At 40.3% G+C, this 13,228-nt stretch overlaps 1 pseudogene; it reads right to left on the reverse strand.

The window, feature by feature from the left end:
- Nucleotides 1–13,228, reverse strand: part of LOC123594443 — a 66,123-nt pseudogene that overhangs the window by 48,230 nt on the left and 4,665 nt on the right.

The raw sequence follows: 13,228 nt of genomic DNA on the forward strand, positions 1-13,228 counted from the left end.
ATAGTCCAAGAAAGCTTTGTCCTTTTAGCACATGAAAGAATATTACGTTTTAGTTTTACATAAACATAACTACAAATTTTTAAAAATTTTTTTAATGTTTATTTATGTTTGAGAGAGAGACAGAGCATGAGTGGGGGAGGAGCAGAGAGAGAGGGAGACAGGTTCCAGGCTCCGAAGCAGGCTCCAGGCCCTGAGCTGTCAGCACAGAGCCCGATGTGGGGGTCGAACCCACGAACTGTGAGATCATGACCTGAGCAGAAGTTGGACACCCAACCCACTGAGCCACCCAGGAGCCCCATAAGTACAATTTTTATTAAAATTATTTTTTAAAGCTCTTAAAGAAAATTATTCAATTTTAGCCAGCTTGACAACCCAAGGTAAGATTTTCCCCCCCTCTCTCTTCTCAACTTTCCATATCCATTTAGTTTGTTCTTTATTCTCTTGTCATTCAGACATAACCAGATTTTATATTTTATACAAAATTACTATTTTTCCTTTAACAAAACATATATTCATACCTCATACCTATTTTAAGTCAAAGATACATCCTACTTTTTTTGCATAGAGATGTTTCCCTTACTATTTCTGGTAGCTTTAATTTTATTTATTAAATTAACTCATTAATTAATTGAATTAATTAGAATTTTAACCCTTAGAAACTTTAATTTCTAGTAAAACCTAAGAAGTAAGCAATTGTGAACTGTTATACCAAAATTCTTTACATTGGCAAATTTATGAATATATTTCATGATTTCCAGAAGCTTATACTTTTTTTTATAGTATAATTTTTCAGTGTGGCACAGGACATATTTACTGATAGATCCAAATATCTTTAGTTTTTCTGTAATAAGAATCCAAAAGTGGATATACCTATTTCAGTAACTAATAATTCAGAATTTTATCTTATTTGGAAACGGTCTATATAGTCAATGAATTGCCATCATTAACCTAACTTATTAAAACTTTAAGGTTTAAAGTTACCAAAAAAGATTTTAGAAACTACTTAAGTAGAGATGTTATAAAATATTATTGAAAACTTTACTTATAAACTTTTACCTCCTTTACATCTATTTAAATCACATGTTTTAAATAATCATATTTAGATTACTCATGAAAATTTCATGAGACATTAAAGCAGCTAGTCATTGTCTTAAATTATTTTTCTTGCTGACAAATTTTGTAACAGATAACATGAGGTTATTTGACTAATAAATCCAGGTAGAATAAAAGTTGTATATCTGCATTATATTTAATGCTGATAACTCTGAAAACGTTTCTTTTTTAATTAAACCAATAACATTAAAGTAGCTTTTATTTACTGAAGAGTATTCCAGATCATGTGAACTTGACAAACATTTCAGTTAGGTTCAAATATATTTGTGAGGGCTTAGAAATATTTATTTTGATAACCACTTATTTCTCTTTAACACAACTAAATGGAACCTTTAAAAATTTAATTTTGGCAATAGCATCTTGAGATGGGAAAATATCACATATACATGGCATACATCTATAGACATACATAAACACATAGAGACTTTATAGCTTTTGTTTTAAAATTTTAGCCATGAATCAAGTACAGTAATACAAAATCACTAGTTTAATAACCATTGGATCCAGATTATGTTTCTGCAATTGGAGTAAATTGTCTACCTGCTCAGATGGCTAAAAATTTTTACTAATATTTGTGGAGAAGACTCTTAAGAATTGTATTTGTCCATTGGGTGCCTGGGCGGCTCAGTTGGTTAAGTGTCCGTCTCTTGATTTTTGGCTCAGGTCATGATCTCACAATCATGACATCGATCTCCATGCCGGGCTCCAAGCCAGCTGTGGAGCCTACTTAAGATTCTTTCTCTCCCTCCCCCTATGCCCTTCCTTGCACATGCACACGCATGCTTGTGTGCGTGTTCTTGCTCTCAAAAAAATTTTAAAAAAAGGATTGTATCGGTCTTTGATAAGTAATCTTATGAAGGCTATGGACTAGCGTTTGGGCAAAGGAGCCTTTAAAGAAGTTTGTATATTAAAAAACTTCTTTCCTCCCTTTTTTTTTTTAGTCTCAGGTGATTGTGGGCAGTGTTTTATCTACTGGGGTGTTTACATTTCAAAAGGATGGAAAAAATGTGTTTTCTCCTGGGAGTTTTATGGTAGATATCTCTATTATCAGAAGTGTAGGATAATTACTATTTAAAATGTTTCCTCTTTTTCTTTAAAAAAAATTTTTTTTTTTCAACGTTTATTTATTTTCGGGACAGAGAGAGACAGAGCATGAACGGGGGACGGGCAGAGAGAGAGGGAGACACAGAATCGGAAACAGGCTCCAGGCTCTGAGCCATCAGCCCAGATCCTGACGCGGGGCTCCAACTCACGGACCGCGAGATCGTGACCTGGCTGAAGTCGGACGCTTAACCGACTGCGCCACCCAGGCGCCCCAGTTTCCTCTTTTTCTTAAGTACAGGACAGTTTTGTTTCTAAAGTCCTGATCTTTTATAATATCTACATGCATTTTGAGATGAATAGGGGAGATTTAGGGTTAGTAAGTTAGGTTAGCTTGGAATTACTTCTAGAGCATCATACTTTACATGCTCCAAGAGAAAGAAGCTTACTTTACATACCCCAGCAGGAGGAAGAATTTCTTCCTGACCAGCAACAGCCCAACCAATGAGAATTCAGCAAAACAACCTCTCCCAGCTTCCTCTTTTCTTCTATAGAAGCAGGCTCCTCTCCTCTATTCTCCAGACTTGCCAATGGTTTGTCATAGTTTGCTTGTCCTGAATTGCAATTCTTCTGCTATTACTGAATACACTAAATGTCTGGTAAAATAACTGGATCTTTTGTTTTCTAAGGTCAACATTACATGGTTGTTACAAGAACCCGCTTGAGCCCCTTGTGCTCTTTGCTTCTGAGTCGTCTTCTTCCTTTCAGTTCAGTAAGTCTCCTCCTTCATATGAGCTCCCTCCTTTTCGTTGAGCTCTCTGACTTTATTCAGGAGCTGTTCTTGTTTTTGTTGGTTTTTTAAAAAAAATGTTTATTTATTCATTTGAGAGAGAGAGAGAGACAGCAAGAGGCAGAGAGAGAAGGAGAGAGAGAATCCCAAGCAGGCCCCGCACTGCCAGTACAGAGCCTGATGCAGGGCTCAAACTCATGAACTGTGAGATCATGAGCTGAGCTGAAATCAAGAGTTGGATGCTTAACCAACTGAGCCATCCAGGTGCCCCTTTGTTGTTTTTATGAAGGAATTGCCCTTCTTGGGGAGTACTCTTCTATTTCTCAAACCTCTGTTTTTGAGTAATAGGATCCCAATCTGCTAAATTCTCTCAGGAGGGACCTCTTTCTTTTACCCCAGTTTTATGCTTTAAAACTATGGTTCCTCTTCATGTGCATTTTTAACTAATTAGGCCAATTTAACCAAAAATAATTTAGAACTCCAATGGCTATCATGGGGTACTTTTGATCTCCCCACACTTGCTTTTCTTAGAACCAGGGCTCTCAAATAAAAAAAAAACAAATGGGAACCCTATATCAATTGGTATTTTGAGGCTTCCAAATATATTCAGGACTCTAAAATCCCCTGTTTACAAATTACCATTTCTTTTTTTAATGTTTTATTTATTTTTGAGGGAAAGAGAGAGAGAGAGAGAGAGAGAGAGAGAGAGAGAGAGAGAACACAAGGTGGGGAGGGATAGAGAGAGCCAGAGACCCAGAATCCAAAACAGTCTCCAGGCTCTGAGCCACCAACACAGAACCTGACGCAGGGCTCGAACTCACAAACCATGAGATTATGACCTGAGCCAAAGTTGGAGGCTCAACCAACTGAGCTGCCCAGGCGCCCCTACAAATGACCATTTCTAAATTAACTGAGGTAAACAACTGAAAGAAGACAAAAAACTTCAGAGGTCTCTTTCTCCCCATCCTCTTTTATACCCTCTCTATCCCCACCTCTTTTCACCCTCCACTTCCTTATTCTAATTCTTTCAATGAACTTCCCTCTTTCTCTGAAATGCTCCTTGTTCCCTTCTCTGAACCGATTAGAAGATGCACCTTTAAAGATTTTTTTTAGTTTGTTTATTTAGGGGCGCCTGGGTGGTTTAGTCGGTTAAGAGTCCAACTTTGGCTCAGGTCATGATCTCACAGTTCATGAGTTCGAGCCCCACATCGGGCTCTTCGCTGACAGCTTGGAGACTGGTTCCTGCTTTGGATTCTGTGTTTCCCTCTCTCTCTGCCCCTCCCACACTCATGCTCTGTCTCTCTCTCTCTCTCTCTCTCTCTCTCAAAAATAAATAAAAATTAAAAAAAATTTAAAGTTCATTTACTTATTATTGAGAGAGAGCAAGAAAGCACAAACTGGGGAGGGGTAGAGAGAAAGAGAGGGAGACAGAATCTGAAGTAGGCTCCAGGTTCTGATCTGTCAGCACAGAGTCTGACACGGGGCTTGAACTCACCAACTGTGAAATCATGACCTGAGCTGAAGTCTGCTGCTTAACTGACTGAGCCACCCAGGTGCCCCTAAAACTACACCTTCAAAATTAGACCTTCTGGGGGCACCTGGGTGGCTCAGTCGGTTTAGCATACAACTCTAGGTTTCAGCTCAGGTCATGATGCCAGGGTCAGGGGATCAAGCCCCATGTCAGGCTCTGTGCTGAGTGTGGAGCCTGCCTAAGATTCTCTCTCTCTTTTCTCTCTCTCTCTCTCTCTCTCCCTTAATCACACTCTCTCTCTCAAAAAAATAAATTAGACCTCATGAGGATCCTAATGCTAATCCCTTAATTTCCCATGTCCCCTGGGCTAAGGCTGAACTACAAGCCTTATAGTCAAAGATTTTCCTGGAGTTATTGAAGATCCTCATAGTTTTGCCAAGGAATTTTTTAAAATTAGATTTGCCAAGGAATTTAATATAGTCATCCAGACTTACCAACCAGGTTCTTCAGATTTGTACCAGCTAGTTCACATGCTTGTTGACAAAGGCCAAGCCCAACACTGGATGAAAACAGCTAACTGGGATGATCCTGTACAAATCTCTAGAACTTTATATGAAAGACCAACTCAATGCCGTTTTATATTATCACACTGGGCAATTGCTGAATGACTTCACCTGGTAGTCCCTAGGGCTTTTCCAAAACCTGTTGATTGGAATAAGATTCATGTTTGCACTTAAAAACTGAGTGAATCTGTGTATGACTATTATAGTCACCTCCAAATTGTTTTTTTTTTTTTTTTTTTTTTTTACTTATCATTTAATTAGATTTATTTTTTTTTTATTTTTTTTTTATTTTTTTTTATTTTTTTATTATATGAAATTTATTGTCCAAATTGGTTTCCATAAAACACCCAGTGCTCATCCCAAAAGGTGCCCTCCTTAATACCCATCACCCACCCTCTCCTCCCTCCCACCCCCCATCAACCCTCAGTTTGTTCTCAGTTTTTAACAGTCTCTTATGCTTTGGCTCTCTCCCACTCTACCTCTTTTTTTTTTTTTTTTTTTTTCTTTTTTCCTCCCCCTCCCCCATGGGTTCCTGTTATGTTTCTCAGGATCCACATAAGAGTGAAACCATATGGTATCTGTCTTTCTCTGTATGGCTTATTTCACTTAGCATCACACTCTCCAGTTCCATCCACGTTGCTACAAAAGGCCATATTTCATTTTTTCTCATAGCCACATAGTATTCCATTGTGTATATAAACCACAATTTCTTTATCCATTCATCAGTTGATGGACATTTAGGCTCTTTCCATAATTTGGCTATTGTTGAGAGTGCTGCTATGAACATTGGGGTACAAGTGCCCCTATGCATCAGTACTCCTGTATCCCTTGGATAAATTCCTAGCAGTGCTATTGCTGGGTCATAGGGTAGGTCTATTTTTAATTTTCTGAGGAACCTCCACACTGTTTTCCAGAGCGGCTGCACCAATTTGCATTCCCACCAACAGTGCAAGAGGGTTCCCGTTTCTCCACATCCTCTCCAGCATCTATAGTCTCCTGATTTGTTCATTTTGGCCACTCTGACTGGCGTGAGGTGATACCTGAGTGTGGTTTTGATTTGTATTTCCCTGATAAGGAGCGATGCTGAACATCTTTTCATGTGCCTGTTGGCCATCCGGATGTCTTCTTTAGAGAAGTGTCTATTCATGTTTTCTGCCCATTTCTTCACTGGGTTGTTTGTTTTTCGGGTGTGGAGTTTGGTGAGCTCTTTATAGATTCTGGATACTAGCCCTTTGTCCGATATGTCATTTGCAAATATCTTTTCCCATTCCGTTGGTTGCCTTTTAGTTTTGTTGGTTGTTTCCTTTGCTGTGCAGAAGCTTTTTATCTTCATAAGGTCCCAGTAATTCACTTTTGCTTTTAATTCCTTTGCCTTTGGTGATGTGTCGAGTAAGAGATTGCTGCGGCTGAGGTCAGAGAGGTCTTTTCCTGCTTTCTCCTCTAAGGTTTTGATGGTTTCCTGTCTCACATTCAGGTCCTTTATCCATTTTGAGTTTATTTTTGTGAATGGTGTGAGAAAGTGGTCTAGTTTCAACCTTCTGCATGTTGCTGTCCAGTTCTCCCAGCACCATTTGTTAAAGAGGCTGTCTTTTTTCCATTGGATGTTCTTTCCTGCTTTGTCAAAGATGAGTTGACCATATGTTTGTGGGTCTAGTTCTGGGGTTTCTATTCTATTCCATTGGTCTATGTGTCTGTTTTTGTGCCAATACCATGCTGTCTTGATAATGACAGCTTTGTAGTAGAGGCTAAAGTCTGGGATTGTGATGCCTCCTGCTTTGGTCTTCTTCTTCAAAATTCCTTTGGCTATTCGGGGCCTTTTGTGGTTCCATATGAATTTTAGGATTGCTTGTTCTAGTTTCGAGAAGAATGCTGGTGCAATTTTGATTGGGATTGCATTGAATGTGTAGATAGCTTTGGGTAGTATTGACATTTTGACAATATTTATTTTTCCAATCCATGAGCAGGGAATGTCTTTCCATTTCTTTAAATCTTCTTCAATTTCCTTCGTAAGCTTTCTATAGTTTTCAGCATACAGATCCTTTACATCTTTGGTTAGATTTATTCCTAGGTATTTTATGCTTCTTGGTGCAATTGTGAAGGGGATCAGTTTCTTTATTTGTCTTTCTGTTGCTTCATTGTTAGTGTATAAGAATGCAACTGATTTCTGTACATTGATTTTGTATCCTGCGACTTTGCTGAATTCATGTATCAATTCTAGCAGACTTTTGGTGGAGTCTATCGGATTTTCCATGTATAATATCATGTCATCTGCAAAAAGCGAAAGCTTGACTTCATCTTTGCCAATTTTGATGCCTTTGATTTCCTTTTGTTGTCTGATTGCTGATGCTAGAACTTCCAGCACTATGTTAAACAACAGCGGTGAGAGTGGGCATCCCTGTCGTGTTCCTGATCTCAGGGAAAAAGCTCTCAGTTTTTCTCCGTTGAGGATGATGTTAGCTGTGGGCTTTTCATAAATGGCTTTTATGATCTTTAAGTATGTTCCTTCTATCCCGAGTTTCTCAAGGGTTTTTATTAAGAAAGGGTGCTGGATTTTGTCAAAGGCCTTTTCTGCATCGATTGACAGGATCATATGGTTCTTCTCTTTTTTTTTGTTAATGTGATGTATCACGTTGATTGATTTGCGAATGTTGAGCCAGCCCTGCATCCCAGGAATGAATCCCACTTGATCATGGTGAATAATTCTTTTTATATGCCGTTGAATTCGATTTGCTAGTATCTTATTGAGAATTTTTGCATCCATATTCATCAGGGATATTGGCCGGTAGTTCTCTTTTTTTACTGGGTCTCTGTCTGGTTTAGGAATCAAAGTAATACTGGCTTCATAGAATGAGTCTGGAAGTTTTCCTTCCCTTTCTATTTCTTGGAATAGCTTGAGAAGGATAGGTATTATCTCTGCTTTAAACGTCTGGTAGAACTCCCCTGGGAAGCCATCTGGGCCTGGACTCTTATTTGTTGGGAGATTTTTGATAACCGATTCAATTTCTTCGCTGGTTATGGGTCTGTTCAAGCTTTCTATTTCCTCCTGATTGAGTTTAGGAAGAGTGTGGGTGTTCAGGAATTTGTCCATTTCTTCCAGGTTGTCCAATTTGTTGGCATATAATTTTTCATAGTATTCCCTGATAATTGTTTGTATCTCTGAGGGATTGGTTGTAATAATTCCATTTTCATTCATGATTTTATCTATTTGGGTCATCTCCCTTTTCTTTTTGAGAAGCCTGGCTAGAGGTTTGTCAATTTTGTTTATTTTTTCAAAAAACCAACTCTTGGTTTCATTGATCTGCTCTACAGTTTTTTTAGACTCTATATTGTTTATTTCTGCTCTGATCTTTATTATTTCTCTTCTTCTGCTGGGTTTAGGCTGCCTTTGCTGTTCTGCTTCTATTTCCTTTAGGTGTGCTGTTAGATTTTGTATTTGGGATTTTTCTTGTTTCTGGAGATAGGCCTGGATTGCAATGTATTTTCCTCTCAAGACTGCCTTCGCTGCATCCCAAAGCGTTTGGATTGTTGTATTTTCATTTTCGTTTGTTTCCATATATTTTTTAATTTCTTCTCTAATTGCCTGGTTGACCCACTCATTCGTTAGTAGGGTGTTCTTTAACCTCCATGCTTTTGGAGGTTTTCCAGACTTTTTTCTGTGGTTGATTTCAAGCTTCATAGCATTGTGGTCTGAAAGTATGCATGGTATAATTTCAATTCTGGTAAACTTATGAAGGGCTGTTTTGTGACCCAGTATATGATCTATCTTGGAGAATGTTCCATGTGCACTCGAGAAGAAAGTATATTCTGTTGCTTTGGGATGCAGAGTTCTAAATATATCTGTCAAGTCCATCTGATCCAATGTCTCATTCAGGGCCCTTGTTTCTTTATTGATCGTGTGTCTAGATGATCTATCCATTTCTGTAAGTGGGGTGTTAAAGTCCCCTGCAATTACCACATTCTTATCAATAAGGTTGCTTATGTTTATGAGTAGTTGTTTTATATATTTGGGGGCTCCGGTATTCGGCGCATAGATATTTATAATTGTTAGCTCTTCCTGATGGATAGACCCTGTAACTATTATATAATGTCCTTCTTCATCTCTTGTTACAGCCTTTAATTTAAAGTCTAGTTTGTCTGATATAAGTATGGCTACTCCAGCTTTCTTTTGGCTTCCAGTAGCATGATAAATAGTTCTCCATCCCCTCACTCTCAATCTAAAGGTGTCCTCAGGTCTAAAATGAGTCTCTTGTAGACAGCAAATAGATGGGTCTTGTTTTTTTATCCATTCTGATACCCTATGTCTTTTGGTTGGCGCATTTAATCCATTTACATTCAGTGTTATTATAGAAAGATATGGGTTTAGAGTCATTGTGATGTCTGTATGTTTTATGCTTGTAGTGATGTCTCTGGTACTTTGTCTCACAGGGTCCCCCTTAGGATCTCTTGTAGGGCTGGTTTAGTGGTGACAAATTCCTTCAGTTTTTGTTTGTTTGGGAAGACCTTTATCTCTCCTTCTATTCTAAATGACAGACTTGCTGGATAAAGGATTCTCGGCTGCATATGTTTTCTGTCTAGCACACTGAAAATCTCGTGCCAATTCTTTCTGGCCTGCCAAGTTTCAAAAGAGAGATCAGTCACGAGTCTTATAGGTCTCCCTTTATATGTGAGGGCACGTTTACCCCTTGCTGCTTTCAGAATTTTCTCTTTATCCTTGTATTTTGCCAGTTTCACTATGATATGTCGTGCAGAAGATCGATTCAAGTTACGTCTGAAGGGAGTTCTCTGTGCCTCTTGGATTTCAATGCCTTTTTCCTTCCCCAGTTCAGGGAAGTTCTCAGCTATTATTTCTTCAAGTACCCCTTCAGCACCTTTCCCTCTCTCTTCCTCCTCTGGGATACCAATTATGCGTATATTATTTCTTTTTAGTGTATCACTTAGTTCTCTAATTTTCCCCTCATACTCCTGGATTTTTTTATCTCTCTTTCTCTCAGCTTCCTCTTTTTCCATAACTTTATCTTCTAGTTCACCTATTCTCTCCTCTGCCTCTTCAATCCGGGCTGTGGTGGTTTCCATCTTGTTTTGCATTTCATTTAAAGCGGTTTTCAGCTCCTCATGACTGTTCCTTAGTCCCTTGATCTCTGTAGCAAGGGATTCTCTGCTGTCCTGTATACTGTTTTCAAGCCCGGCGATTAATTTTATGACTATTATTCTAAATTCACTTTCTGTTATATTATTTAAATCCTTTTTGATCAGCTCATTAGCTGTTGTTATTTCCTGGAGATTCTTCTGAGGGGAATTCTTCCGCTTGGTCATTTTGGATAGTCCCTGGAGTGGTGAGGACCTGCAGGGCACTTCCCCTGTGCTGTGGTGTATAACTGGAGTTGGTGGGCGGGGCCGCAGTCTGACCTGATGTCTGCCCCCAGCCCACCGCTGGGGCCACAGTCAAACTGGTGTGTGCCTTCTCTTCCTCTCTCCTAGGGGCGGGATTCACTGTGGGGTGGCGTGGCCCATCTGGGCTACTTGCACACTGCCAGGCTTGTGATGCTGGGGATCTGGCGTATTAGCTGGGGTGGGTAGGCAAGGTGCACAGGGGCAGGAGGGGCAGGCTTAGCTCGCTTCTCCTTAGGTGATCCACTTCAGGAGGGGCCCTGTGGCAGCGGGAGGGAGTCAGATCCACTGCCGGAGGTTTGGCTCCGCAGAAGCACAGAGTTGGGTGTTTGCGCGGAGCGAGCAAGTTCCCTGGCAGGAATTGGTTCCCTTTGGGATTTTGGCTGGGGGATGGGCGGGGGAGATGGCACTGGCAAGCGCCTTTGTTCCCCATCAAGCTGAGCTCTGTTGTCCGGGGGGCTCAGCAGCTCTCCCTCCCTTTGTCCTCCAGCCTTCCCGCTTTCCGAGCAGAGCTGTTAACTTATGACCTCCCAGACGCTAAGTCGCGCTTGTTGTCGGAACACAGTCCGTCAGGCCCCTCCGCTTTTGCAAGCCAGACTCCGGGGCTCTGCTTGGCCGGCGAGCCGCCCCTCCGTCCCGGCTCCCTCCCGCCAGTCCGTGGAGCATGCACCGCCTCGCCGCCCTTCCTACCCTCTTCCGTGGGCCTCTCGTCTGCGCTTGGCTCCGGCGACTCCGTTCTGCTAATCCTCTGGCGGTTTTCTGGGTTATTTAGGCAGGTGTAGGTGGAATCTAAGTGATCAGCAGGACGCGCGGTGAGCCCAGCGTCCTCCTACGCCGCCATCTTCCCTCCCCTCCTCCAAATTGTTTTTTAAAGAAAATTCTGGCTTCCTTATGGATGTTGAATCCACTCAGGTAGCCTTCAACTCTATGTTCATTAAAGGGCTAAACTGGGATTTTTCCCTTATAGTTAAAAGGGCTAGGATGGAATGGGAAACTTTGTCCACTTCAGATTCAGTTAATTTAGCAAATTGGCTCTCCTATACTCTAGAGGATTCAACTAAAAGGAAGACCAGTAAAATCCCTGATTTTCAGTTCTAACAAATGGAAGCCCCTAAACAAAATCAAACCCCTCTGCCATTGTTGCAAAAAACCAAGACACAGGAAGAAAGACTGTTCTGAATGTAAGCATTCTAGGTGCCTTCAGTCCTCTAGCCTTTCCAGTGCCTTCCTAACCCCCAACTACAGAACTGTAACTACAGGGGCTTTTCCCAATGTTTCCTCTTAAATTGCTTAGAGAATTTTTATCAACATTGGAGCTACACTCTCTATGCTTGACCCTACTGTTATCAAATAAATAGCCCTTACCTTGAAGTACTGAAATGGTTCAGAGTGGAGATCTCTAATAAACTTAAACAGGTTTCTATCTCTCAACCTATTCCCTTTTGTTTAGGCCCTCCAAGAGATACTCAAAACTTTGCTTCTGAGATTCCTTAGAGAAATATGATGCTGGAGTTTTTCTACTGAAAGGGGGAGAGAATTCTAGAATTTGATAGCAACCAAAACAGCCAACCAGGAAAATCAGATGACATTTCACCATCTTTTATTTGCGCCATCAAAATTTACAGTAATTGATTTCCCTGTGGATAAGGTTAGTCAATATTTCTTTGCCTTTACTTGGGAAGGAAAGCAGCGTACCTAGACAGAAATGCCCCAGGGTTTTACCAAAAATCCTTCCTACTTCTCCCAAAACTTTTTAATTTTTTTAGAGAGAGAGAGTGAGAGAGTGTGCGCATGTGTGTGAATTGGGGAGGAGCAGAGGGAGAGAGAATTCCAAGAAGACTCTGTGCTGTTAGTGAACAACCTGATGAGGCGCTTGTTTCTACAACCGCAGGATCATGACCTGAACTGAAATCCAGAATTGGATGCTTAACCAACTGAGCCACCCAGGTCCCCCTTCTCCAAAATCTTAAAAGTGGATTTAGGTGATATAAAGTTACCTGGAATCTCTACTTTATTATAATATGCAGATGATTTGTTTCTCTGCTCCCCTTCTCAGGCCTCTTTGCAGGAAGACAGCAACCACTTGTTAAAACTTTTAGTCTTAAAAGGACACAAAATCTCTGAGGAGAAACTGCAGATTGCTCAGACTCAGGTTTGATATTTGTGGCACCTGATTTCAAACGAGGGCTGCATTTAGATCCAAAGAGGCCTCATGGCATCCTGAATTTACCCAAACTAAGTGCTAATTACAAGGTTTTAGGCTAATTACAAGTTAGCTTCAGCCTAACTTGGCTCATGTGAAAATTGGATTCCAAACTCTCTTTCCCTCACTGTAATAATCTGAACCCTGCCACCATTCTTCCTTCCTCTATGGACAATACTCCTCATGACTGTGACTCTCTCAGATCACCTCCTGACTCCTTATGATCACTTATAGGAAACTCCTTTGTATAACATTAATTTTCCACGGTTTACTGATGGTTCTTATTTAAAAGGTGAAAATGATAAATATGCTGGGTATGCTTTTGCAACTCCTTTTAAAGTAATTGAGGCAACACTTTTGCCCTTGGCTGAATTGGCCAAACAAATGAATTGTATACACTTGATCACACCTGTATTTTAGCCAAAGGGAAAAACTGCAAATATCTATACTAACAGTAGGTTTGTTGGAGTAGCTCATGACTTTAGAATGTTATGGAAACAGCAAGGTGTCCTTATTTCCAGTGGAGACAAAATTAGAAATGGCTTTTATGTCCAGGAATTATTAGATGCCATACTCTTACAGACACTTTGGCCAGTATCAAGTTCCCTGCACATTTTAAACTTGATTCTCTTGAGGCTAATGGAAACCACCTTGAAGAT

This window comes from Leopardus geoffroyi, chromosome X, assembly GCF_018350155.1.
Source record: "Leopardus geoffroyi isolate Oge1 chromosome X, O.geoffroyi_Oge1_pat1.0, whole genome shotgun sequence".
NCBI classification, from domain to species: Eukaryota; Metazoa; Chordata; class Mammalia; order Carnivora; family Felidae; genus Leopardus; species Leopardus geoffroyi.